Genomic DNA, 24,431 nt, shown 5'->3' with positions numbered 1-24,431 from the left:
CTGAATTTTCAAATGGGATATTTTCTTTCAGTCCAACAACATCCAATAAGGACCATAATTTAAATATTGCAAAGGGGCTGTCTTTGTATTCATTGATGGAGAAAACTGATAATTCTTTTTTATTTTTTTTCCTCTTTTAATTAGGAGTAAGTTGCTTAATTTTTAAGAATGTTTGTTTACTCTCTTAGCACAGAGGCACAGATGTGCCCTTGGAAAGCCATAACTTGAGAAAGAAAAAGCATAGGTAAGTGAAATTCGATGAATAATTGATTACTGGAGTAACTACATAATTACTGGAGAATGTGATGGATAATTTTGACAGTGCATGGAAAAAGAAAAGAAAAAGCTATAGACAAATAACTCCCTGTTCTTAAAAATCAGTCACATTTCTCATACCGGACTGCACAATAGCCATGCAAGAGCAGCTATGAAAGGGGAGATTGCATGACATCCGTTTATAATGTGCCTTTCTCCCGCTTAAACATTGCAACATGTATTACAATAGCCGAGGTAACGAATCAATTAAAGAGGACTTGGCCCCCGCGGCCGCCCTCCCGCTTCCCCCCCCGCCCCGCTCCTTCCTTCTCCCTCCCGCTTCCCCCGTCGTCCCCTCCCGTTCCCCCAGACCGTGCCCTCCCCGGAGCCGCTCGCCGCTGCTCGGCGGCTTTGTAGTTCCCGGCGCCGTAGCAGCAGGACCCGGGGCCCCTCCGCGCCCGCCGGCTGGCGCGGCCACTTGGATCTATCTGTATGCGATGCCTCCCGCTCTGCGCACTAGCAGCAGCAATACAGATAGCGGGCCTCAGAGAATTCTCTCCTGAAGAAGGATTTATTATTTATTTTTTTTTATTCCTAGGGTCCTGATACTGGGAAGAAATCCGGTTTCATCCCTCTTTTATTCAAAAGTCTCCTGAACTGCTTGTCGTCTTACGCGCGCTTCCTCCCTCCCTCTCTCTCTCTCTCCATACAAATATCTATAGATACATCTTCGCTCTATGCAAGGAAAGTTGCAAAGGACTGTCGGGATGCCGGAACTGCTAGTTTTCTGAGAGCCTTCTGATCCCGGAGGGTAAGTCCCCCAACTACCGAAGCACCGACCGGTACGAGGCTCTCGCCCGCAGCCCCGAGGGGGTGTGTGGGGTGGGGGGTGTCTGCTCCCCGCTCCGCCGCGCTCGAGCACCGCTCCGGGAAGAGGCAACAGTTTCGCGGCGCGCCGGGAGAGGTCACAGTGAGAGAGGGGGATGCTGCAGGACCAGTGCGCAGGGCAGCGCAGGGAGCGGTTCCAACAAGTTTCTCCGCAGGTACCGGCGGCGTGCTTATGTCTGGGAAGTTGCCGAGGTTTCCGCGGGACGGCGGCCCCCGCTTATTGCCGCCCTTCGGCTCGCTGTTATTAACAAAGAAGTTTCACCTCTGAGTAGCGGGGTCCGTCCCTCGCTGTGCCCGCCGGCCCCCGGGGCAATCTCGGGTGCCCCTCCCGCCTGGCCGTCCCCCGCGGCCGCGGAGTAGGAATCCGCGCCGCAACTTCTGGCGGGTCGAAACCCCGCATCCCGGGGACCGGAGCCAGGAGCGCCGGCTTTGTTTTCGCCGCGCTTGCCATAACCTTCTCCTTGTCGTGGGGATGGCGCCGCCGGGAGCCGCTCCGCCGGGGGAAGCGCCCTCCTCTGCCCCCGCCGTGCCGATCCCCTGGGGGGACACCGAAATGCAATGGGACGGGGGCGGGGGAATATATGTATATGGTGTGTATGTCTATAGGTATAGAAATATCTTTAGGAAACAGAAAGCAACAGCACTGGAGGGGGGACTATGGTAGCGCACGCCACCTGGGGTGCTAGGGAGGGAGCGGCCCCTCTACGCAGGGGCTCGGGGCGGGGGGGGCAAGGGGGGAGTCGCAGTCCGCGGGTGTGCGGCCGCCTCCCGCCACAATGGAGGGCCCCCAGGCGCGGCAGGGGTGGAGGACAGGAGCAGCAGCAGGAGGAGGAGGAGGAAGAGGAGGTCTCCGGCTCCGCTGCAGCAGCTGCTCCTACTGCTGCAGTGCCGCAAACCCGCGCCGCTCCCGCCCCGTAGGGCAGCGCCCCCGCGGAGGATGCTCGGCGCTGCGCGGACGGCGCGCTGCCTTCGCTCGGACTGGCCAGCGGCGGGTACCGAGCCCCGCGCAGCACTGCGCGCCCCGCGCTGCCCTTGCCGCGGGGTGGCGGGCGCGCTGGGGCCTGCGGGGCGGGAGGGTGTAAGGGGGTGGATCCTCTCCTCCTCTCGGCTGCCTCGCTCGTTCCCCTGCGCGTTTTGGGCAGGCGGGAGGGTCAAACCACAAACGGCTCTGTCGGCCGCCAGGTCGGCAGCAGAGGTGTTGCCGCACCTGGGGTGTGAAGCTCCTGAATTCAAATAAATGGACTACGCAAAACGCATCTGCGAAAATTAGAATCCAATCAAGTTTAACACGATCAGTATCCGTATTTTTGTAAAACGTTGTTGGTTATTTTTTTTTCTCCATGTTCACTGCGCTGTGTTAAGGCTCAAAAAAATTGATTTAAATAGGCTTGAGATGTTCTTCATTTTAATTTCACTTGCTCATATTCCACATTTGAGTTGCAGAAAGGAATTCTTTAAAGTTGCTGGTCATTCTGAGTACATTGAAGAACTTCAGAGGCATTGGAGTAAGAGGGGGGCATGTTTTGTGACATACCTGTGTTTCACAGATGTGTGGCTAGAAGAGACAGTTCTCTAACCCTAGACCATTGTGCAATACATACATGTTGAGGTTCAGCTGACAGGCAAGAATTGGCATTTGAGAAGGCTTCTTATTAAATGGAAGTACATACCCTTCATTAAGGAAAAGAAGCCTTTGTTGGATGCAGTTTGTAGACAAAATAGATTATATTAACCTATATACAGGTTATATTAACCTATATGCAGGTTATATTAACCTATATAACAGGTGTCCTGTTATATTATGGAGTAAATAAGGCTAATTTCCAACCATCATGTCTGACTTTTTTTTAACTACGTGCTTCTTAATTCATTTTATATTTGTCTGCATGCATGTTTTCTACTTCCATCTTACACTGCTGTAAACTGCAGAGGCATTATGCTGGCATAAACAGGTTTTAAGAGTGTGGAAAGAGACATAGCTTTTTGTGATTAGGGACAAGGAAGGAAGGCAGAAAGCTAACAAAATTCTAGTGTTTCTCAGAGCAGTTCATTGCTTTTCAGTCTTTCAGCAAACACTGCCAAACTTCTGCTAATTGTGTAGCAATTGTGTCCCAAGCCCCTTCAATAACAGATTCCTGCAAGCAATTTTGGTATCATGACACTTGCCCAGAAGCTGCACTGATTTCCATAAGAATCCTCACAAAAACAAAGGATGCCATTGTGTCAACTTGAAGCAGCTCAGTGGTTGTTGATTGACTTTTTTAGCCAGTGAGAGGAAATTTGAATTCTTACCTTTTGCTTTCCTTGGTAATACTGAATCCTCAGTATTGAATATCAACCAGTTGAATACTGGAGAAATGAGGACTTGACGAATTTTGCAGTGAGGGATCTGTGTCTTCACCAAGGCATAAACAAAAGGTTTATTAGACATGGTGTCCTAATAGGTTTTTAAAGAAAACTGAATTCTTAACAAGAGAGAAGGATCTTTGAGTTCTGTTGCTTTTCTCTCTTGATATTATTTCATCTATTCCTGCATTTTATCTTATTTTTTTCACTTAGTGGACTTTTTATATTGACTTTTGCTGCAACTGGATTTGGACCATAACAAGCAACATAATCAACATGGACATTATATGTACAAAGTATTTCCTTTGAGTAAATTTTCAAGGCATATGTGCACATCTGAACTTCAGCCTAAACAAGAGAGGCAAGTGCATTAGCCACAGGAAACTCGGGGCTGGGGGGTGTGTGGAGTTTGGGAACCATAGAAAATTTCAGTGTATACAGATGAGCAAATGCTATATACTTTCCTTATGTAGAAAGTATTAAAAAGAACTGAGAGTAGAGAAGTATTTCTTCTTCTGTCTGGGTTTCCCTGTCTTATTTGTTATGGCAATGCTGGGTATAAATTTAGCAAACATACAGTTCATCAGGAAAGTGTGTAAAAAAGGAGGAAAAAGAGGAAAAAAAGGAAGGTGGGAAGAGGATAGGTTTTGTATTTTCTTGCCTTTTTATTTGAGAGGAATTCTACAGGCTGTGATTCCTTCTGAGGGGGAGTCAGCTGTCAAGCAAAGGAGTCCTTAGGTCAAAACATGAAAATGATTGGGAAGCCATGATTTTGTTCGCCCAACTTTTACACTTGCTCTTTTTAGTGTGTTCTGTGTCCTCAGAAATACCTAGCAATCTATATTGCTTTGCTTAGAGGCAGACCCGGGCTCCCAGGTAGCAGGTGACAGAAGTTGCATGTGCAATGTGTTAATCCATCAGGGGTTACAAACCTGTGTTTGTGAAAGAAAGAGTTGAAGAGTTAAATAAAGTGGGCTTAAACTTACGTTTTCCACCTGTATATCTTCTCTGGATGGCTTTTTCTGTGGCTTAAAGTGCAAATCATATTCTCTAAACATACATAGTATGTGTCTTTGTATTAACATGTTTCTTTATATCCTTGTTACTTTCCTAGCTACATGTTTGTTAACATACAGGATCAACAACTTTAAATATTTTGATCTCTTCTGTTGAGGAAAATACTAGAATAATTTCAGATGAAGACTAAACTTTCTTGGTAACTTTATTGGTGGACACTTTATTTTTACAAGGGTTAGGCTCTGTAGAATTACAGATTGAACACCTGGTTCTAGGTTCAGAAGGAGCTTGTGGTCTAATGGTTTTGCTATCTTTGTCTGCATTCCATAATACCTTAACTCAACCAGTTTGAGTGGATTTGAACACATATTTGCCTGTATTATAGGGAAAATGGGCTCTTTAGGAAAAGCTGAGTCTTATCAAGTAATACATCACGCCATATAAATATGAAGAGGAACACTGTGTGTCCCCTGCAATTATAATAGTCTTAAAAAAACCAAACCAACAAGAGCTGTAGAAAAGACAGAGAAAATTAATAACTCTCTAATCCTTAAGAGAATTGTAAGGCAAGTATGCATACCTTGAGCATGCAAGTTAAACATGCAGCAACACCATAAGGTTTCCGAAAACTCAGATAATCCTTACCCAGCACACAGTTGTGAACTGTGAGGACACACACATAACGAAATATTTCCTCCAATCTTCTGCAAGAGGTTTAACACATATCTTGAGTTTCATCTGTTATATATTCTGTCTAAACTGCTCAGTCCATAAATCTTTCATTCCCTATCCATCTTATAATCAACTGTCCCATTAGTTCTCTCTCACCGTCAACTTATAATTTGTGAAACACATCAGTCCTTTGCCTCAGCTCTCTCTGTCCTCCAAAGTTCTTCACTCATTAATCCCTCCTCATCCATCTTGAGGTCTGAGTATGTACCTCCCATCCCTCTGCCTTCTTTGGTCATCTTCATGTATCTTACATAAAGACATTTCTGTTTGTTTCCAGTCCTGTATCATCTGTGTTTCCCTAGCCACTTCCAGGTCTGTGCTCCAGGTCTACCAAGTCATGAGAATTTCTTGTGTTTTCATACGGTGTATTTATTTTCCCAGGTGTCCTTTAGCATTCTCTTCTGTCAGTAGTGAGCACATTGTGTGTATTTGTCCTTTTTCCCTACTTAAATCAGTTGATCCTTACATCAACAAAAGGAGTGTGGCAGGAGAGGGAAATGAGTTGGTAGGAAACTGCAGCGTGACTTGGTAGCCTACGGCTTGTCCCCAACCTAGGGCGGGTATTGCTAATTCTGGTCTGACTTCTCTATAATACAACTGGCTTCAGACAAATACCGTGTAGTTATAAAGTTAAAAATTGATCTAAGGAGTGTCAACCAGAGACCAGAAAGTCTTCTCTTCAGCTTGAGTTCCTGTGCCACAGACTATTCTTACATGTTATTTTGGCCCCAAGTGTCGTGCCTTTCTCCTTGCAGCCTGGCACAATAGGGATAGAAGATGCCACTTGCCCGTCATCCGTGAAGTGTTCTTGAACCACAACATAAAGTAATTTGTTAGAACTGAGGAGCCCTAATTTGCTAGGGCTGAGAAGAGCCATGAGACCTGAATTTCTGGCAAGAGTGTAGCTGGAATTGAGGTCCCTTACTTCTGCATGAAGCCATTCCTGCACAATGTATCATTCTTTATTTTCTCCTCAGTCTTTTGAAGTAAAGTAGCTGCCATGGTTTGTATTGTAGTTCATGCTGCTTGGATCTTCACTTTGCTCAGAGCACAGGGTTTCCTTCCAACCAAGGAATGGCACTGAGTTCAAAAGCCCTTTCATCTTGATTCTTTATTGCTGTGGGGTTAATCCAAATTCCCTAGCTGAGGAAGTTCTGCATCATCCCCACCTCTCTGAAGAAATTTTCAAGCTGAAGAAAGAAGCACCTTAAGTAACAATTACAATGTGTCTTTTTCTATATCATTTTCTTGAATTTAGGGGAAATGATTTTGCATAAATTCCATCGCATGCTCTGGCTTTCCTTCTCAGAAGCACTGCTTGGGAGAAGAAACAGTTGTGTGTGGGGCACGAAAGTGAACTTAAGTTTGTATCTTTGTTACTCCCCATAACAATAAGTCTATTCCACTCCTAAAAATAGAATAAGGAAGAATTTGTCTCACCTGGTAAACCAGGATTTAGTTTCCAACAATGGCAACTTTTCACACTAACAAGTTTGTTATAACAATGACTATATATTCCAAAACCCATCTTTTTATAATATGTGTTCTAATATGTCACACTTGGATGCTTCTAGTATTTTATGTGCCTGTTTCATCTCAGACACGATAGTCAGCTAAATAGTTTATTTTTTTGTTCTCCTAGCTCTTTTCTTTCAAAAATGGAACTATAGATATGTAATGGAAAAAACTTTGTTAATGCAAGATGTTGGCTATGTGCTGTAACATGTGCTATGTTGCTGTAATCACACTTTTAAATGTCTTGCACAGTACATTATAGAAAAACCCCAAGACTTAAGGAACTTCATTATAGTCTTCATTAAGTCTTCTACACTCAAAATAATTTAATGTTAGAAAGCACCAAAATGCTAAACATGAAAGGTAAAGTGATCCTCCAAAACAATATACATGTAAGAACGGATCACCTAACTACAGGAGGAGATCCACTACACATGGTGCTGCTCTTGGCAAATATGGAAATCTAAACAAATGGCAGCAGTGTTTGTAACTTGCCCTTGTTCCAAGAACACAAAGACTTTAGAGTAGGATTTTATGAAGAACAGCTGGACAGAAGAGTTGTAAACTCATTTTGATTCCTTATAAAACTTTCCAAATTTGCTAAACTTATTCTAACTTCAAGTCCTGCTGCACCCAACCTAACATCTGAAAGCCAAGTGCTTTTCTTTCACTCTCATTTACCACCACTGGCATTTGTGACTCAAATTATTCTTCAAGTTTATGCTTCAAATCCACCCCGGCTGTGTCAAGAATTTTATTAGCGATGAGTGCATTGAAGGACATGATTTGATTTTTGAACCCATGTTTGATGTTTTCATAGCTGACAACTGGAAAAGAATCCTTTCTGTGTTAAAAATTGAACAGGAAAATTAAACAAATTGTCTGCAGGCAGACAGGACTGCAGGCAGTTCTAACTTAACTATTTGAATAAAATAAATTCAACTTCAGTCCCCACATAAGCTGCTAATGCAGCTAAGTATTTTTGGCTAATAGGCACTTCTGAATGTTTTTAAAATTAAGAAAAAAGATGTTATTAAAAACATTGCACACATAAGGTCTAAAGAAAGATAAAATGTATCACTGTTTCTTATATCATGGTACTGTAATCAAGTTTGCCTACAGCATCAAAATGAAGCATTGAAGAAACTGTTTCAAATAATTTCTTTCAGGTTGGGTGTGCTATATATGGATGAAAGCAAGGCACACTTTTGAACTATCTATACTCTGTTGTGAAAAGATAGGAACACTTCCTCTGAGTGAAATAGGAGAGGAATGAGAGAATGGAAAGTATGGCAGAAGGAATTACAGGGTCCAAACATCCTTCATCTCTCATGGAGATTGGTCACTGCAAGTTAATTTTATCTTTGCTTGCTAAAATACATTTTGGAGTAACTTACAGCTTATTGCTGCTGTGCTTTAGTAAATCTCATTACAGAAAACAGTTATAGTAAGAAGATCAACACAGGAAAAATACGTATTTAAATAATGAAAATGACTAGATGGCAAGTGAAACCAAGCAGCATTCCCCTTTTGAGGGGAAAAAAGTACATTTTCCAATATTTTACAGTCCTGGTCTGTCATGGTAGAATGAAAAATATTACATTTTGAGTTGTCTCCAACATTACCCAAAGCAGGATTTTAATTTCCTAGCTCCTGAACAATGTTTAGAACAAGTGTTATTTGTCTATCTTGAAGCATTATCTCAGTTGAAAATGTTAAAAAAAACCCCAAAACCCAAACAACAACAACTTTAATTGAACAGAACTCTGTCTATGACTATTTTAATTTAAGAAATACAAAACTTTCAATCTTGAAATGTACATGTGAGGTATCAGGTAAAAAGCTTAGCTATGGGACATGTTTTGGGATAGTGCAGTTTTTTCATCTGAAGAGTTCTGGTAAAAAATACTATAATGTACTAAGCATAAATGGCTAAGAGAAGAATGGGCATTTTCATGCCTTTCCATACTTAACCATCATCTACATTCGGTCTTACTTGTTTGGAAATGGTTTGTTGTGTTTCTATTAGTATTTAAGTGATAAAAATATTTTTGTGTTTGCATGTAAATTGCTGTGTGATTTCAATAATTTTCCCAAAATCTTTGGTAGGAGAATTTTGTAGTAGGTGGTCTGAAGGATTTTCTCTAGGGGCTCTAACTCCTCTTGAATATCATTCCTTAATGCCATGTGTGAGACAGCCGATGTGCAACTACACAACTGTCAATTCACATTGACAACATAGTTCATAAATGTATTTCCGTAAAAATATGTTTTAAAATATTGTTAATTTAAATACTGCAACCTGTTTTCTAGGAACGGTTATCCTAAATCTCCTAGACTAGATTTCTACTGTTATTACAGTAAATCTCTTGTTTATTACCTGAGGTCACACATACATATTTGAGCCTGTAGAATCAAAGCAGCTCCCTGATTTTTCCCTGATGGAAAAAACTTAGTGGCCCCTCCTTGGTTATTTTAAGACAAATCATAATGGGTATGTATTTGCTTCACTAAATAAACAACTGTAAGTGCAAATACAATTAACTATTTTTTACCTATTCCCATTGATTCAATTTTATGCAACTCACAGCAATAAGCGGCAGTTTAAAAGATGAAACCAGGTGAAACTGATCTTGATCTATGTCAAGGTATGCAGAATACTGCAAAGCAAAATACATCAATTTTCATGTGATACTTTTTGTAAGGCTACGTAGTTCATAATCTACTGTTGCTAAAGTACCCTGTATGCCCAGCATCACCCAACTCTGACTAATGAGACCACAAGTTCTGTGCTAATGAGCAGAGATCAAAAGAGGCAGTGGCCTTAACCGTGCATCGATCCAGAGAAAGCCCAGCCATAGGTGGATGATATTATTCAGAATGTTTTTTCTGACAGCAGGAACCAAGTGTGAATCCTATACCTTTGCTCTGCTCATCTGCTTATCACCACAGATCAAGAAATTCAGAAGGGGAAATGGTATACTTTAGGAATAGTGCAATAGTCCAGATTTCTTCTCACTGAACTCTATATGACTCTACAATGCATTTTTAATCTCAGACTACACATCTTCTTACCCTGATGTTAGGAATAACCTACAATGAAGGCAAACGCTAAATGTCTCTTGCAGTTTGATACAAGACAGTACTGCCCTGTTCTGCTAAGATGATTGTGGATGACTGTAAACCTCTTTCTGATCTTATTCTGACTCTAACATAACATGTTTGGGGGACGTTCAAGCCCACACACATCTCTGGGAATGCAGGAAAATTTCAGCTGATGTGAGTTACTCAGATTTTCGTTGATTCTTGGCGGAGCTACAGTAATGAGAAGCATGAAAACCTAAATATTTAGAAAACAGTAGGCAATATAAAATCATGCAGCACATTTCCTGCTGGGGCTGCCATAAGCATATTGACCCTACTCTCTGCATCCCATCAAGTTCAAGGTTTCTATCTTAATACCTAGGGAGCTTAATGCTTTGGCTCAGGAAAGCCAGAAATTTTTCAAACTCTTTCTATAATGTCTCAGATTTTCTGGCCTGATGGAATGTACTACAGGGAAAATTCAAGTGTGACCTCTATAAGAGATAGGACTTTCTAAGGGTACATGCTAAAGCGCTATGAATCCGATTGCCTAAGGAGCTCGGAGCCAACACTGAACTGCACCTACTTATTCAAATACAGCACTCTGTTGGAGTTTTGTCTAGATTGATTAGACAACACAGAGGTGGTTGGTTTGTTTTAAGACTATCTCTCAGTCATCTCGGAGAAGATGCAAAGGTCATAGCTGCTAGTCAAACCTGAAGAGAACGCAATAACATGCTACTGCACTTAGCATCGTGTAGAAGTCACTTGCATGGATGCCACCACAAAGTGCCCCAGAGGGGAGACAGTACATCAGTCTGCCCACTGTTTCAGAGGGTGGAGAGGAAAGGGATGCATGCCAGGTTCCAGCTCTTCCATAAACATCCTCCTTTTCAGGTATAGCTGTTCTCTGGCAGGTGAGATGGACAGGTTGGACAAAAGCCATGTCTCCTTGTAGCCTTGCTTGTCAGCATAAGATACAGCTGTTCTCATGAGTCTGTTTCTTCTGGGCTGTGCTAACTAGTCAGGGGACTCATCCCAACCAAAGTTGATAAAAACAGTTTCAGTAGTGAATAACCTTTTCACTACAGTGACTTGCCATATTGTTATACGTAAGTGCACATATAGCAACTCTGACATGGGGGCTTTGTAGATCTTGAATTTTCTTAGGGAAAATTTGAACATTGGCGATCTGAAAGTCTGTTCTATTTCAAATATATTTTGGTGGAACATACTGGAATTAGAAATATTAATATCCTCATACTTTACAAGGTATTAATAATCCATAAGTTCTTCAATACACTTGTTTTCAGATGCAGATAGTATCTTGTTACCCAATCTTAACAATAAGAAACAATAAGACAGAATACATGAAAAACAACATCTACATGAAGCCCTTTAAAAGAGAGGAAATAAACTACAAATTGCTGGTCTGTCCAGGCAGTTTAATCCCTATGTCAAAGGAAAGCATGACCTAGAAGTCTAAATATAATATGAAAGACATTATTTGTAACTAAAACCACGTCCAATTTTCAGTAAAACCGGAAACAAAATCAGAAAATCAAATATACCTCAGGTGAGAATCTTCCTTTTTCTTTTTTTGATTTTTGTTGTTGTTGTTACAAAACATTTCTGCATAAATAGACCTTCATGTTCCAGTGTTGTCCTTTCAGCTCTTAGTGACAACAGACCATCCTTCACATAGGAATAAGGCTGCTATTGTAGGTGGCACTGGAGCACTAGTTGGAAATTCAGTTCCTGAGCCTGCTCCTCCCTCTAGTGGAACAGATACTCTTCTCATGAGTAATTCTTGAGAAAAGTAATGAAAATAAGTAACAGTGGCACTGTATGTTTCTTCTTCTCCATAACTTCTTGAAATGGCTCAAACAACTGAACGAGTAAGGACTGCTCCTATAGGCAGGTAAAAAACTTAAATGCTGCTCCGCCTGGACCACCTGCTGGCTGGAGCCGTTGCTGGAGAGCAGGACTAAGGTGCCTGTTTTGCTCTGCTTTGCGTTTGAGAGTCCTCGGTGCTAGGAAGTGTTCTGGGGGTGTGACAGCTAATTATGTGTTTGTAGCAGAGACGTGGCACCCTTGTCCAAAACTCTGCTTTAAACGGTGATGGTTTTTTAATAGTGTTGTACTAATCATCTGAAGTAAAATGACTGTAGTTCAGAAGAGAAATGTCCATACCAATCCTCTCTGGCGTGCTCAGTTTCAGATTAAAAAGGAACAAACCCATACTCCCCAAAACCCAAGACAAGCAAATAACTTTCAGGACTCTTAAAGAGAAAATTCGGTGCAATTAAAAAAAAATTATAATGTTAAAAAATAGCCCAGAAAATGCAATATCAAATGTTACATAATCCATCTTTCTATCGATGTCATTTTTGTTCAAACATAGCATTTCTTTTTGTATAGCAAGAGGCTACTGATGAAGCATAGAGGAGTTTTGCTGTGAGAATGGAGATTACACACCTGTCTTGGATTCATGCATAGAATGTAATATTTTAAGGAAACCCCAATGCTGGGTGTATGGTTGCGTTATTACCCACCAGCAATTTTCAATGGTTTCTGTGAAAAATGTTTGAAACAATCTGAAAAGGTAAATCTGGAGGCCTGTTGCTTGCCTGGTTCAGTACTGGCTGGCAAACGCTTGTTTGTGACACTGATGTCTACTCCTATCACCTTCATTACTGGTATCAGTTCATAGCTTTCCTTAGACGATTAAGAGACTAAGGGTTATCACAGCATTAAAGACTCAAAAAAGGTCTACGTTTGCTAATGCTGTTCAATGATACACTCTATTTTACTAATATCATATGGTTTAGAAATGTGTCAGTGCCTTTCTCGGGTAGTTCCATATCAAGTTACAATTTTATATTACCTTACATAGCAGTAACACAGTAAATAAACACCATCATCATGGTTTCACGGTTTCAACCTGTAACTAAAGAACTTCACTTAATTTTGTTTTCTCTACATCAGTAGGAATATATTCACTAGAAATAGATCATTGAGAAACACCGAGGATCTAGATTCTTTAGATCAGCAGAAACTGTACAAATGGGAGCAAAAAATTTGACTTTTCCTGAATTTTGCCCATGTCTTTAAAGTCCATTGTGAGCTTTAAATTACAAAATGTTAAGGCATGAATGCACTAAGAAAGTAAAGATAATAAATAGGAAAGATATTGCAGAGTACTTTGTAAATGTTTTCTTAAGTATATTTTTCTTTAAGTGGTATATGATTTATGGAGTATGCCTGTGTGAATTGTACCTCCCACCAGTAGCTTCTCCACATAGAGAAAGAACAGCTTATTGCAGCTGTCAGCTAATGAAGTGACTCCTGCAGTTCAAGTAGGTGCAGCTTTGGGCTGAAAACTGTGGTTCTGACATTTTTGGCAACATATACCGGTGTCCTGTGGCAGAAGGTTTTTGTTCTGACATGATGTAGAACTACTGCAGTGAGTAAAGACCATGAAGACTGGAATATCAGAAATCATTTTATCATTAATCTACTGTTAATTTTTTTTTTGCTGAGAAGCAGAATGTCTGCAAGTTTTTTGTGCAGAACATAATCTTAGAGGTCAATGCAGTTTTAGTATGATTACTTTCTTAAAATGTCAAGCTTAAAGAAATAGTGAGAGAGAGCTCAGATTGCCTTTACAGAGGGTAATCACGTATCCACGTTGGAGCCACTCTTCAGCTGTCTGGGCACAGGAGGAAAAATCTTCCATATGATATTAATACTTTTATTTGTAAGGCCTTCGGGTCATCCTGAAGGTATGCTGCACCTAGAGTTGTTTTTTTTTTTTAATTTAGCAAGTTCAAATATAATGCAAATGAATGGATAAAATAGCTGGAAATAGCTTGATTCATTACTGCACTGTTTATGGCTTTTCACGTAACTCAAAGAGAGATGACTGCAATGCTAGCATTTATACCTGATTTCTCTCTGAGAGTAAATGCACCAACAGACCTTTTATTACAGTCTAACTGGAGGGCTGGTGAATAATCTCAGCATGGTTGAGCAGCAAATGTTGGAGGATAATTGAATCTGCAGGCTAAGATAGTATGAATGCGGAACGTCTGGTAGGGAAGATTGATAGGCAGTTATTTTACATTGTGTTTGAAAACTATTTTTATTTTGTAATTTTATGTGGAAGATAACTTACCTTTAAAAGTTTAAAATTATAAGTTTTGATTCAAATGAAAGAGTGAGGTTAATGTTCCCTAAATAATATTTTTGTAGTCATAAGCTGGTAAACAGAACATGCTGAAGAGCCCATTCAATAAAGCATGTAAGCCTTTAATTAAATGGTGAAGCCATTTAGACAATGCTTTAAAATAGAATCTTTGAAAGTAAACTTCAAATATTAGGTTGAGGATATTCAAGTATTATATGCCCTTGAGAAACAGCATACCTTCTTACAGGTGCTTCTTTTCCTCCCAAGTGAGATTTCAATGCAATATTGTACATTAAAAGACAAACAATAAATAGAGCCAAGGTATTCTGGATACATTCTGGCCTTTTCTGTCTCTTTACAAAGCTGATAGTGTTTGGTTTTGGTTTTGGTTTTGGTTTGTGGGGTTTTTTTTCTTTGTTTGTTTTGGTTTGTTTTTTAAACAAGAGTGGCTTGGACAAGTGCTGTTGCAGTAATCCTTTAATAATATTACTATCCCTTAGTCCTTTGTCTGTACATTCTGTTTCCTTTTGATAGAAATCTGTTCTTTCATTGTTGTTTATCTCAGGACACTTAACAGCTCAGGGTAGGATACATCTTGCTTGCTTTTTTGCAAAGTTATTTTATTGAATACATATTAGATAAAGACATAGTCTTTAAGATAAAACTTGTTTGACAGGAGGGGAATACAATACAAATGACTCTTGGTCACACTGCTTCTCATGTGAGGTTTCATAGTGGTGTTGGCCAACATACGTGGGGTCTAGGTCTAGTACCTGTAATTGGAATACTTATGTATTGCCCTTTTCTCGCATGATTCAAACAGGTAAAGAACAAAAGCTTGATCAATTACTACGACAGTCATTTTCTGTTTATAGCTAATCATGGAATCTGCAATCCAACTATTCAGTTAAATTTGCTAGAGAGATTGAAGTTTCAAAGATATCTAAGTTCTTACAAGTAGCAGAGGAGGAGAGACTCAAATGAGTGTCCTTATTACCACAATATTTATCTGTTCTGTTAATCTTGCTGAATGATTGGTCAGTGTGTAATTCTTTGCTGGCTAGCTACTCCAGATCAGATCCTTTCCTAGTTTGTCCCCCTGGCTAACTTGGCATGTGCTGGTGGGAAATTGGGAAATGTGGAGTTGACCTGATGAAGTACACTGTTTTCAACTGTGATTGGAAGGAAGGAGAATGGACTGTAACTGGGATTATTGTAATAGAACTGGAGAAGGGATTTAGGACCCAAACCTGTAAAAGCGGAGGCTTCAAACTGATAGCATTGCAGTAATCCACAGGGTCCACCTATTACATTTTCCAGATGAAGCTGAACTGCACAATTTTCAAAGGAGAGGGAAAATAAAATAATAAAAAATTAAATGAAATAAGGTGTAGTCTCTAGCAATAATAGTTCCTGAAAATGTGAGAACATTCCTTAGATTTACTGTCATTAAAAAAATGCGTAAGTTGGCTCTTGCTCTGTCCCTCAGAAATGCAGCTACTAAACCCCTCTATTCCAATAAGGAATATATGTAACAATTTTACTTTGGAAGTTGATCAAGTGTGTGCGACTGAATAAAATTTGATGTATTTAGCCTTTATCACTGCAAGAAAAGAGAATTAAAATGTCTTTAGCTGTTATCACTCATTGTTAGTATCTTAAGTGAGTAGTGCAAAATGCATAAAGGTGATTTTTCACTTTAATAGACATACTTAATAGCTGGCTCCGAATCCTGCTTTGTAACCGCAAATAGGTGGCAGAAACTTTGAGCAGTCTGATATTACATTTCTTTTGCCTGCCATAGAGCCTTTTCTTTTACCAGTGTTTTTTTAAACCAAGGTAAAGTTTGGGGTTGAAATGCACACTTTCACTTCTATAATTATGGTCCGAACATTTTAAATTCAAACTATCTCATGACTGAAGGCTTCAGTATTGTTCCTTCCAGGCTTCAAACTGAAACGCTCAAACTACTTCAAACTATTGAAATTGTTACTTGTGAATAAGATTTAGAGAATATGAGAGAAGTAAAATGAGCTTCAGCATAAGTCTTTAATTTAATTCCTGTAGCAGCTACCTGGGATTCAGTCTTTGGATTCAGTTCACGCATTACATAGTAATTGGCATCCAGGACTTTCTCTTTTCTGGGAATTGAATTAATCTTTGGCTAGAGAACTCCTGTTAAAAAATGTCTAATCCATAATACATGACAATGCTATACATATTTCCAATATTTATTGTTGTATGGCATTGTCATGGAAAAGGGCCTAAGCGAGTTTGATAGTGTTGCTCAGTGTTTCACAGATCTTCTCTGCCATATTAGTAATCGAGAGGTAATTCAAAAGGGCTCTATTAAACTTACTTGAGTTCACAGAAAATTGGCTTTCTGTGATGTAAATTACTATTTTGGTTTCAGACTTGTCAAGCAACAACCATTAGCAAACCTTCACCTCTCAAAAAATACTTCTAGTACTCACCTGTAGTACCAATATTTGGTAAAAGTAACATCTGCATGGTTACATAATAGTTATAATATTTAGTTATATAGTTATAATTTTTAAAGTTTGTGGTTTTGTTTTTGTTTTTGTTTTTTTTTTTCCCCAAAGATTCAAAAGTAATTAGACTGCATGAGGAAATAGTAATGAACTAATGTTTTACAACCAGATTAATCAAGAGTCTTGAGACGAATGTATGTCGACAGAAATTGTAACCGGGTGGATCAGTTCACTTACAAGCAAAACACGTCACTGTTGGAAACATCTGCCAAGTGTGGACAATCTTCTAAGAAGTATCTTGCCCTGTAACCAGTATGTGCAAGTTTGTCTTTTTTTCCTCTATGCAGCATCTGTCATGTCTCACCCATGCCTATCCAAAACCAGAGAACACAACCTTACAAGGTCAACTTGTGAGCATCACACCTGTTACAAATCTGTACAGCCACATAGTTTTTAATGAAACTGTGCTGGAAGACAATAGTTGCAGACACAGTTCTTTGGAGGTTGAATTTAACACTATTAGGTAGAGTTTAGCAGACCATGAAAAATTAAGACATACTGGTGAGAGCAAGCATGATCAGAAGGAAAGTAATGCTGCTACAAATGTAGAAGGAAGTGTTCCTTATTTGCAGAAGCTAAATTTTGAGATTTTGGTCATTTCTGGCTGAATCTTGAGAAAACTCAATACCACCAAAGACATAATAATTGCGTATGGCACCATGTTTACTGTGATGTAAATGCCCATTCTTTATGCAAAGCAGTTATGAATAACAGTGTGCTGATTTCCATTGATCTCTCTGGGAACAAAAGGTCGGTAAGGGCGAACAGTTTCTGTGAAATGAAGGTGATAATTGTGAGTGCATTTCTCCACATATGAAGAAGTAGCTCTATTTATTTTTTTAAGGTGGTGGTGTCTTGAGAACTGACTGGTGGAGCTCACAGGAATAATTGTAGTAAATAAGACAAGGGCTAATAGAGATGCAAAAGCTTTAATAAGAAGAAAAGAAAGAAACCCCGGCAACCTAGACTAAAAGCCGTATCAGTGAACACTGGACATGTAGAATATATTAAGCAAATTAGATGCAAAAAAAATCAGAAGAACAGTATCAGCTCTTTGGTGTGCTCCTTAGACAATTACTTTGAAATATGCACTCAATATTTGCTGGTGGGAATGACAAATTTTAAAAACTAATATGCCATAAATGGAAAAAAAAAACAAGACTGCAAATTTGTAATCATTAAAATGAAGAATTGATTTCAGTCTGAAAAAATGTTTAGCACTATTTGTAGTAGCAAAAACATATATTTTCTAACTTCTCAGTGGAAGGAAGTTATTCTTACTATATGCAGGTTAACAGCTGCTGATCGGAATATTGGGGTTTACAGGAGAGCAGTTCAAAGTCATCATAGTTATTATAATTAGTGCTAAACAAATAGAAAATAAATAAATAATCTCATTATCTGTATTGACAGAACTGAAAAATCTTAGACTAAATTATTCTTGTTTTCCAAGTTTAAAATGAATAAGTGAGGCAATCGATTACTTCTTTTGCATTCCCTCTGTTGTACCACCAGCTTTATTGATTAGTTTCAATTAATGTATGCCAACAAGTAAATTAACGTAGCACCTGAGGCATAATTCTCTTGTGGTTCGTGTACACTGACTTCTTACCATTCTTGCTGTTTTAACTCCTACTGAGCATATTGCTGGGAGCAACAATATTTTTCAGTCTGGACACGGACATTACCCATGGCTCTAACGACAGGTCATTTACAGCAAAGCCATGTTTCACTGCAGAGACGTCTCTTTAAGTGACATCTTATCAATGGCAATTCAATTAGTCAACCTTAAGACTTTGAGATATATCTCACGCTGTGTCACATAACACTAGCTGTTTTGCATTTTAAATGTTAGCTTTTGTCATACTTCTTTGGTATGCATTAAAAATGCATTTTCAGTACAATTCTTCATTCAGAACTCCATGGAAAACATTTTCCACATTAAAACCAACTGCCTTCATTCCCAACAATGCTGTCAGCTGAAAAGACTTGTGGACTTGCACCATGGACAGGAACTTTTCAAAGCTAGTGCTCGCACTATCACCATATCCCAAATGTCATTAATTACTGTAAACACCAGATTATTCTGAGCATCTGAAATATCAGAGCATCTAAGTGTTTAAAATAGTCAGCTACTGCAATATAAACAGGAGACATATCTAAAGAACTACTGTGGTTGACACAATCTATATATACCAGGGGTTTTTAAAGCAGCAGAGTAGCAGAGAATTTACAGCCAAGTCCTGATTTTTCTGGGATGCTTACACAATGAAGACATCATAACAAGACGTGGTCTTACTCTGCATCAGCCAACTGACCTCCTCAGTGGTCAGGGATAAACAACATTGCTTTCTGCAAAAAGTGGTTACATGCTGCAGTATTTGGGAAGAATGTCTTTTTCTGTACCTACTACAGCACAGTGCAATTACATTGTTCTTCAGCGTACAGTCTTGTGTGTGCTGAACATACATTGTTCAGTATGCATGGGTATAAGGTAAAGGAGATATGTTCACTTGTTGTGCTATGTAAAACTCTGAGCAACAGGGCACGCTTACAAATATACTACTTTTGGGTTAGTAAGGTGCTATAGATGCATATTGGAAACTGTCTTGTGAGAAATAAGCAATAAACTTGAGTTTTTTTAAAAAATCCAAATGTCTGCTGGTTATAATTGAGCATAGGATCTTCTAAACTAACATAAAAAACTTGAATACCAAGCATTTAATCTCCCTAAATTCTGTCTTCTAATTTCTTTGTAGTAAGCGTTAATGACTAAGTATGCAAGCAATTTTTTCCCCTAGCTCTGTATATGAAAAGTTATGTTTCTTAGTCTATCCAGTCATACTAAAGTGTTTTGCGGGTGTATACTTTCTCATTTTTAAATCATTATTTTCACACATTCATCTTTGAGTTTGTTCTTCTGCATCACAGAATTGTGATTTAAAGCTAATTTTGCTATTGTTGCAGAGAATTAAAACACAGTCGTTATTTACATGGAGAAAGCATTGTCAAGGCAAATCAGCTGGTATATTCGGCTAGACTGTGAGCTAAATGTACACAGATAGTTTTCCTGATAAGCTATGTGATGTCATAAAACATGGACTTGTTTAATATGCCACATTTATTTTACAAGGGTTTTACAACACCTAAGTCAGTATTAAGAATCCTTTACTAATGACCAATTTTAACTAGTTTCAGATTATCAAATCACTATTCTGAGATAAAATTTTAATGGAGGAAAAAGTAGTATGGTAAGGCTCATGAAAAGATTGAAAAAATTAGTTAAGACTGAAGTGTAAAAAAATAGTGGGCAAATTAATCTGATAGAGTTACGGTTTGAAGTAAACAAAGAAAGTGAACACATGAAGAAAACAGATGAATGATATCCACTAGTTTGTGCCAGAAACATTTTTTTATGTATGTTAGTAATACGTATGTAGTTATGTGCATATGCGTGTGGGCTGAGATATGCAAGCATATTTTCAGGGCACATCTTTGTTAGTGTGTTAGTTTGAATCAAAAGCATGCTTTTGAAGTGCATATTTTTCTTTCTTTCTTATTGTGCTTTGAGTCATGTCATGCAGAGCTTTTGCAGTGCCTCAACTTGATTCCTTTCAGATGAAACTAGGATTCAGATTTGGAAGATTTAGCACACTCCAGGAGTGTAACTAATGCACTCCAGCTGCAAATGGACATTTAGTCCATAAGGCCAGCCTAGAGCTAATCTAAAATAAAAAGCCTTGAAAGGTGTATATTATGGACACGTGTTGTCAGCATCAACTGTTTCTCTCTACAGGGTTGCTGCTATCCATCCATAAACCATCTGCTGATCTAGATATAGTCTTTGAATTCTTGTATGTTAATTGCTTTGGTTTATTTTATTTTATATATTTATTTTTTAATTTATTTTATTGTATTTTATTTTATTGTATTTTATTATATTTTATTTTATTATATTATATTTTATTTTATTTTATTTTATTTTATTTTATTATCTGTAAAGAATAAGACACTATTGTATCGTATAGTGCAAAATGAATGTATACATTATTCAGTGAGATAGCCATTTATATGTAACATCTTCATTACTGTATAATATTAATATGTTGCAAACCCTTCAGGATCTGGATCCCTCAGCATAAGCTTACATCTGTGGCTTGAACCATCTCTTGCCACTGTCATTGACTCTTTAAAGCTTATCCTGAAGTTTGTGTAGGCTATTATTCAAGTTACTGTACAGTTCTAATTGTACAGTTCTACTGAGCTAGTTGGACAATGTTGGAGTATGTATGAGATAACAGTACTAAAATTCACCTGTACTGAACTCAGTCCCTTGCTCCAAAGTATGAATTCCAATATGAAGCACATTTCCTATCATTATGACGAGAAATGTTACAGATTTAGTTATGAGTGTGAGTTACTCTCTGTAGTAACTGCTTTGCAGAACCTTTCTGAGGTGTGGCAGGGTTTTTATGTTTGCATGTGCACAAGTTTTAAAACCCAAACATACTTCTTTCATATCTCTCTGAAGCAGCTGGTTTTGTTCTTGCGCTATTCAACAATGCTTTGCTTTTATGCATTTGATTAAAAAGGAATCACTGGGGAATATTAGTCCACGTGACAAAATCATCATGTAATTTGGCAGAAGCATAGCACAGTTGACAGAGCCTGCTTAGGGAGAGCCCCAGGACAGAGCTAGCAGAGGGAATAAATTCACCTTTGACCAGAAGCAAAAGCGATGCCTTTTGGACGAGAATTAAAGCCTTGCCGTAAAACGTTCCATCTGCTCCAACAGCAAACATTCAAATGCTTGCCACAAGAGCATTGAAATCTGAGCTTTACAGAAATGTATAATAAATTATACTATTGCTTACATCCTTAAAATGAAATTATTCAACTACTCCCATATTCTGAAATACCTTATTGCGTGCTTAACTTGATCTGTGTAAATGGTAACTTAGTGGGCCTCAGCAGCAGGAAAAATGATTTCTTATGACTTTGGCTGATTCTCTAATTGAAGTTGGAGGAGCATGCACTTCTAGTCTTGGATGTTCAGTTCAGGAGAAAGTAACCGTTTGAAATGAAAATATCACTATGTTTAAAAAAAGTAAAAAAAAAATTTCCAAATGACACTGCTGCTACACAGCTTTGCTTTTCCAAGGACAATAAATATATTTAACTTAGCAGCTTCTTTTTGCCATGTTGTCTCATTTTGTAATCAGTATTTTTGGGTTTTAACGTAGTGAATTTCTACATGGGTTTTGTTTGGTTTTATCTTTCTGAGCCAATTTATAGATACACTTGTTCAGAGTTTGGGTTTTGCTTGGTTTTATTTTTCTGAGCCAATTTATAGATACACTTGTTCAGGGTTTGGGTTTTGCTTGGTTTTGCTTCTCCTCTTCCTGTTAATAGGGAAAGTGAAAACCAGATGAGAAGGATGAAACTGCTGTTAAAAAGGAATATGGGATAAACCAGCACTGTATTGGCAGGCGGAATCATCAGCCTGAGACAGCCTAATAAGAAAAAACTGCTCTGATATGATAGGAGTAAAGAAATTTTTCCTGCTGTGTTTTTTAATCTCTCTTTCTCAAGTCATAGATCTCTGAATGGCATGAAATAATTCTTTCATTGCAGCTTTCTAGTGTGAATTCTGCTTATAAACTTCATTTTGAGACTTTGTATTGTTTAAATGGAGCCATGATAACTTTTGGCTCCCATCCTGTTATAAGATCTCTTATACAGGAAAACTTTGTCTACAAAGCATTCCAGAATCATGAAGCTGAATATCTGAGTGTTTCTACTGAATGAATTGACCTCAGAATAATCCCCAGTTAATCTCTATCTTGTCATAGTCACCTTGATGGATACATCTCAGGAGAAAGATGGTTTATAGAATAGAGCCTTGGAACCAATACATGTATACTAAGGACACGTCTACTGTATTTCATGTTTAATTTAATCAAGATGTTAAATAATTTTAATGTAAGCTTAAAATACACTAGTTTTTGTTGGAGAAGTTTCTGGAGTTGATAATGCATATATGTCATTGTATCTCCCAATAACTTGTCACCAAGTTGGTTGTTTAATGTTTTTTGAGAAAAATAATAGTTTTCCTAACAAAACAGTATGTGACATCTGATCATGATTTGTGAAATTCTTTTACATCTGTCCATCTGTCCATCCGTCCATCCATCCATCCGTCCATCATCCATCCATCCATCCATCCATCCATCCACCAAATCTTGGGTGTAGGTTGCTTGAACTACAGGACCACTAAAAGATAAAGAAAACCCAATCACAAAAGAAAAAAAAACAAAACCCCAAAGTCAGCTAGCAAAGTTAATTTGCATAGGTGGGTATTTTTGAAGTCCATTTGATGGCCACACATATGACAGGAAATATTTGCCTTTATTCAGGTTCTGTCACGTCACGTAAACATTTTTTAAAAAGCTTGGAGTCCCTTAACCTTGCAAAGGTTCTGCAAAAACTTTAGTATCATATTTAATTTTTCCTGTTTGGTACCAAGAGACAAAAAGCTCAAACAATTTCTCTTACCCCCCTCCAAAATCTGATACTAGTATGCAGAAAAGTATCCCTTAAATCAGTTGTCCCTGTCTTTAAATCCTCATTGAATTCAGTTGAAAGGCTTTGTTTTCTCAATGGAATATTTGTGGTTCAGTGACCCACCAAGATTAAAGGTTACTACCATTATGGGGCCCCGATCAAGGAATAAACCTGCTGCGTCTTAGTTCAGCTGGTCAAAAATCCATTACAGAATATTTATGTGGAGATGTTATGTCCTCACTGTCATTCACAAAAAATTAAGTACTATGGAAAAGGGAGTAGCAGAGATGTCCTTTTTGACTATGAAACTGTGAAAGAGTATTCTGGGAAGACTTCTGACATTTTCTCTCCAGTACAGAATATTTACAGTGCTAATAGAAATGTCCGAGGCAAAATTAAAGTCGGGAATAGTTTCTCCTGGGTGCATAGAGTCTAAACCAGCAGACCTTTTGGAGATATGCCAAAGATTTGAACACCCTATTGCAGTATTTTTAGTTTGTGAGCCGTATAGCATTTAGATTTGGAGAATATAAAATAAAGATATAGTGAAACCAGTTTGAATGGCCGTTTACCATATAGTCAACTATAGTCATCTGAGCCACCTAGTGTTAAGATTTGTTTCCCTAAGGGTTTATTTAAGAGTAGCATGTTACTGTAATTTTAAAACAGACTCCTTCAAACATGTACAACTCCTGTGCTTCTCATGTGTTGCCCACAGGTTGGTCTCTTCCCGTACTGCTGTGGCTGATAAGGTGGCGTAGCTGCTTTTAGAATAAGTTTGCAAAACAGTCTTTGTCTCGCAATGATACTAGTGGAATATTGCTCCTGTAAGACTGATGGGAACTTTTGGTTTTGTTCTGTCACTTATTTTAGGTTGGAGTACTCAAAGATTAGATTGTATTATATTCCATGTTTGACAATGTAAATTTCATAGCTTCTTAGAGATCTGTTGTTCTTTTAAACAAGTTTAGTTATATGTTTTGCTTTTCTTTCCATCCAAACAGTGGAATGCAGTAAACTCCTACAGCTGTGCAGCTAGGAATTTCAGTGAAGCACGGTGTCAGGCTTGGAGATAACATGAGGAAGGTATATTGTTCTATGCTGCAAAGTGATTGTCCATAAGTTCATCGCTCTTTTAGTTTTATCTGGCACTTCCTTTAACAAAAGGACCAAGTTGCTCTGAGACTTTTGACAAAATCCACTGCAGCAACAGATGCAGCATCAATACACGATGCCTGTATGAATTTGTGGATGCTATCAATACTCCAGATTAGAGTGTCCTTTCTGCT

At 38.6% G+C, this 24,431-nt stretch overlaps 1 protein-coding gene across 5 annotated transcripts in view; it reads left to right on the top strand.

The window, feature by feature from the left end:
* The first annotated feature begins 663 nt into the window (after positions 1–663).
* ROBO1 (roundabout guidance receptor 1) overlaps positions 664–24,431 on the top strand; it is a 709,821-nt gene continuing 686,053 nt past the window's right edge. For 4 of the 5 annotated variants that reach the window (XM_030471685.2, XM_030471686.2, XM_030471690.2 and 1 more), the window contains exon 1: positions 664–1,066. The gene's annotated coding sequence lies outside the window, so the exon portion shown is untranslated. Of the gene's footprint in view, positions 1,067–1,244; positions 1,299–24,431 lie in introns of those variants that run through there. The other variant, XM_030471684.1, reaches the window with a different exon arrangement.

The sequence above is a fragment of the Strigops habroptila genome, chromosome 2 (genome assembly GCF_004027225.2).
Source record: "Strigops habroptila isolate Jane chromosome 2, bStrHab1.2.pri, whole genome shotgun sequence".
NCBI classification, from domain to species: domain Eukaryota; kingdom Metazoa; phylum Chordata; class Aves; order Psittaciformes; family Psittacidae; genus Strigops; species Strigops habroptila.
The sequence above is the reverse complement of the archived record's forward strand: the minus strand, read 5'-3'. Positions and strand labels throughout refer to the sequence as shown.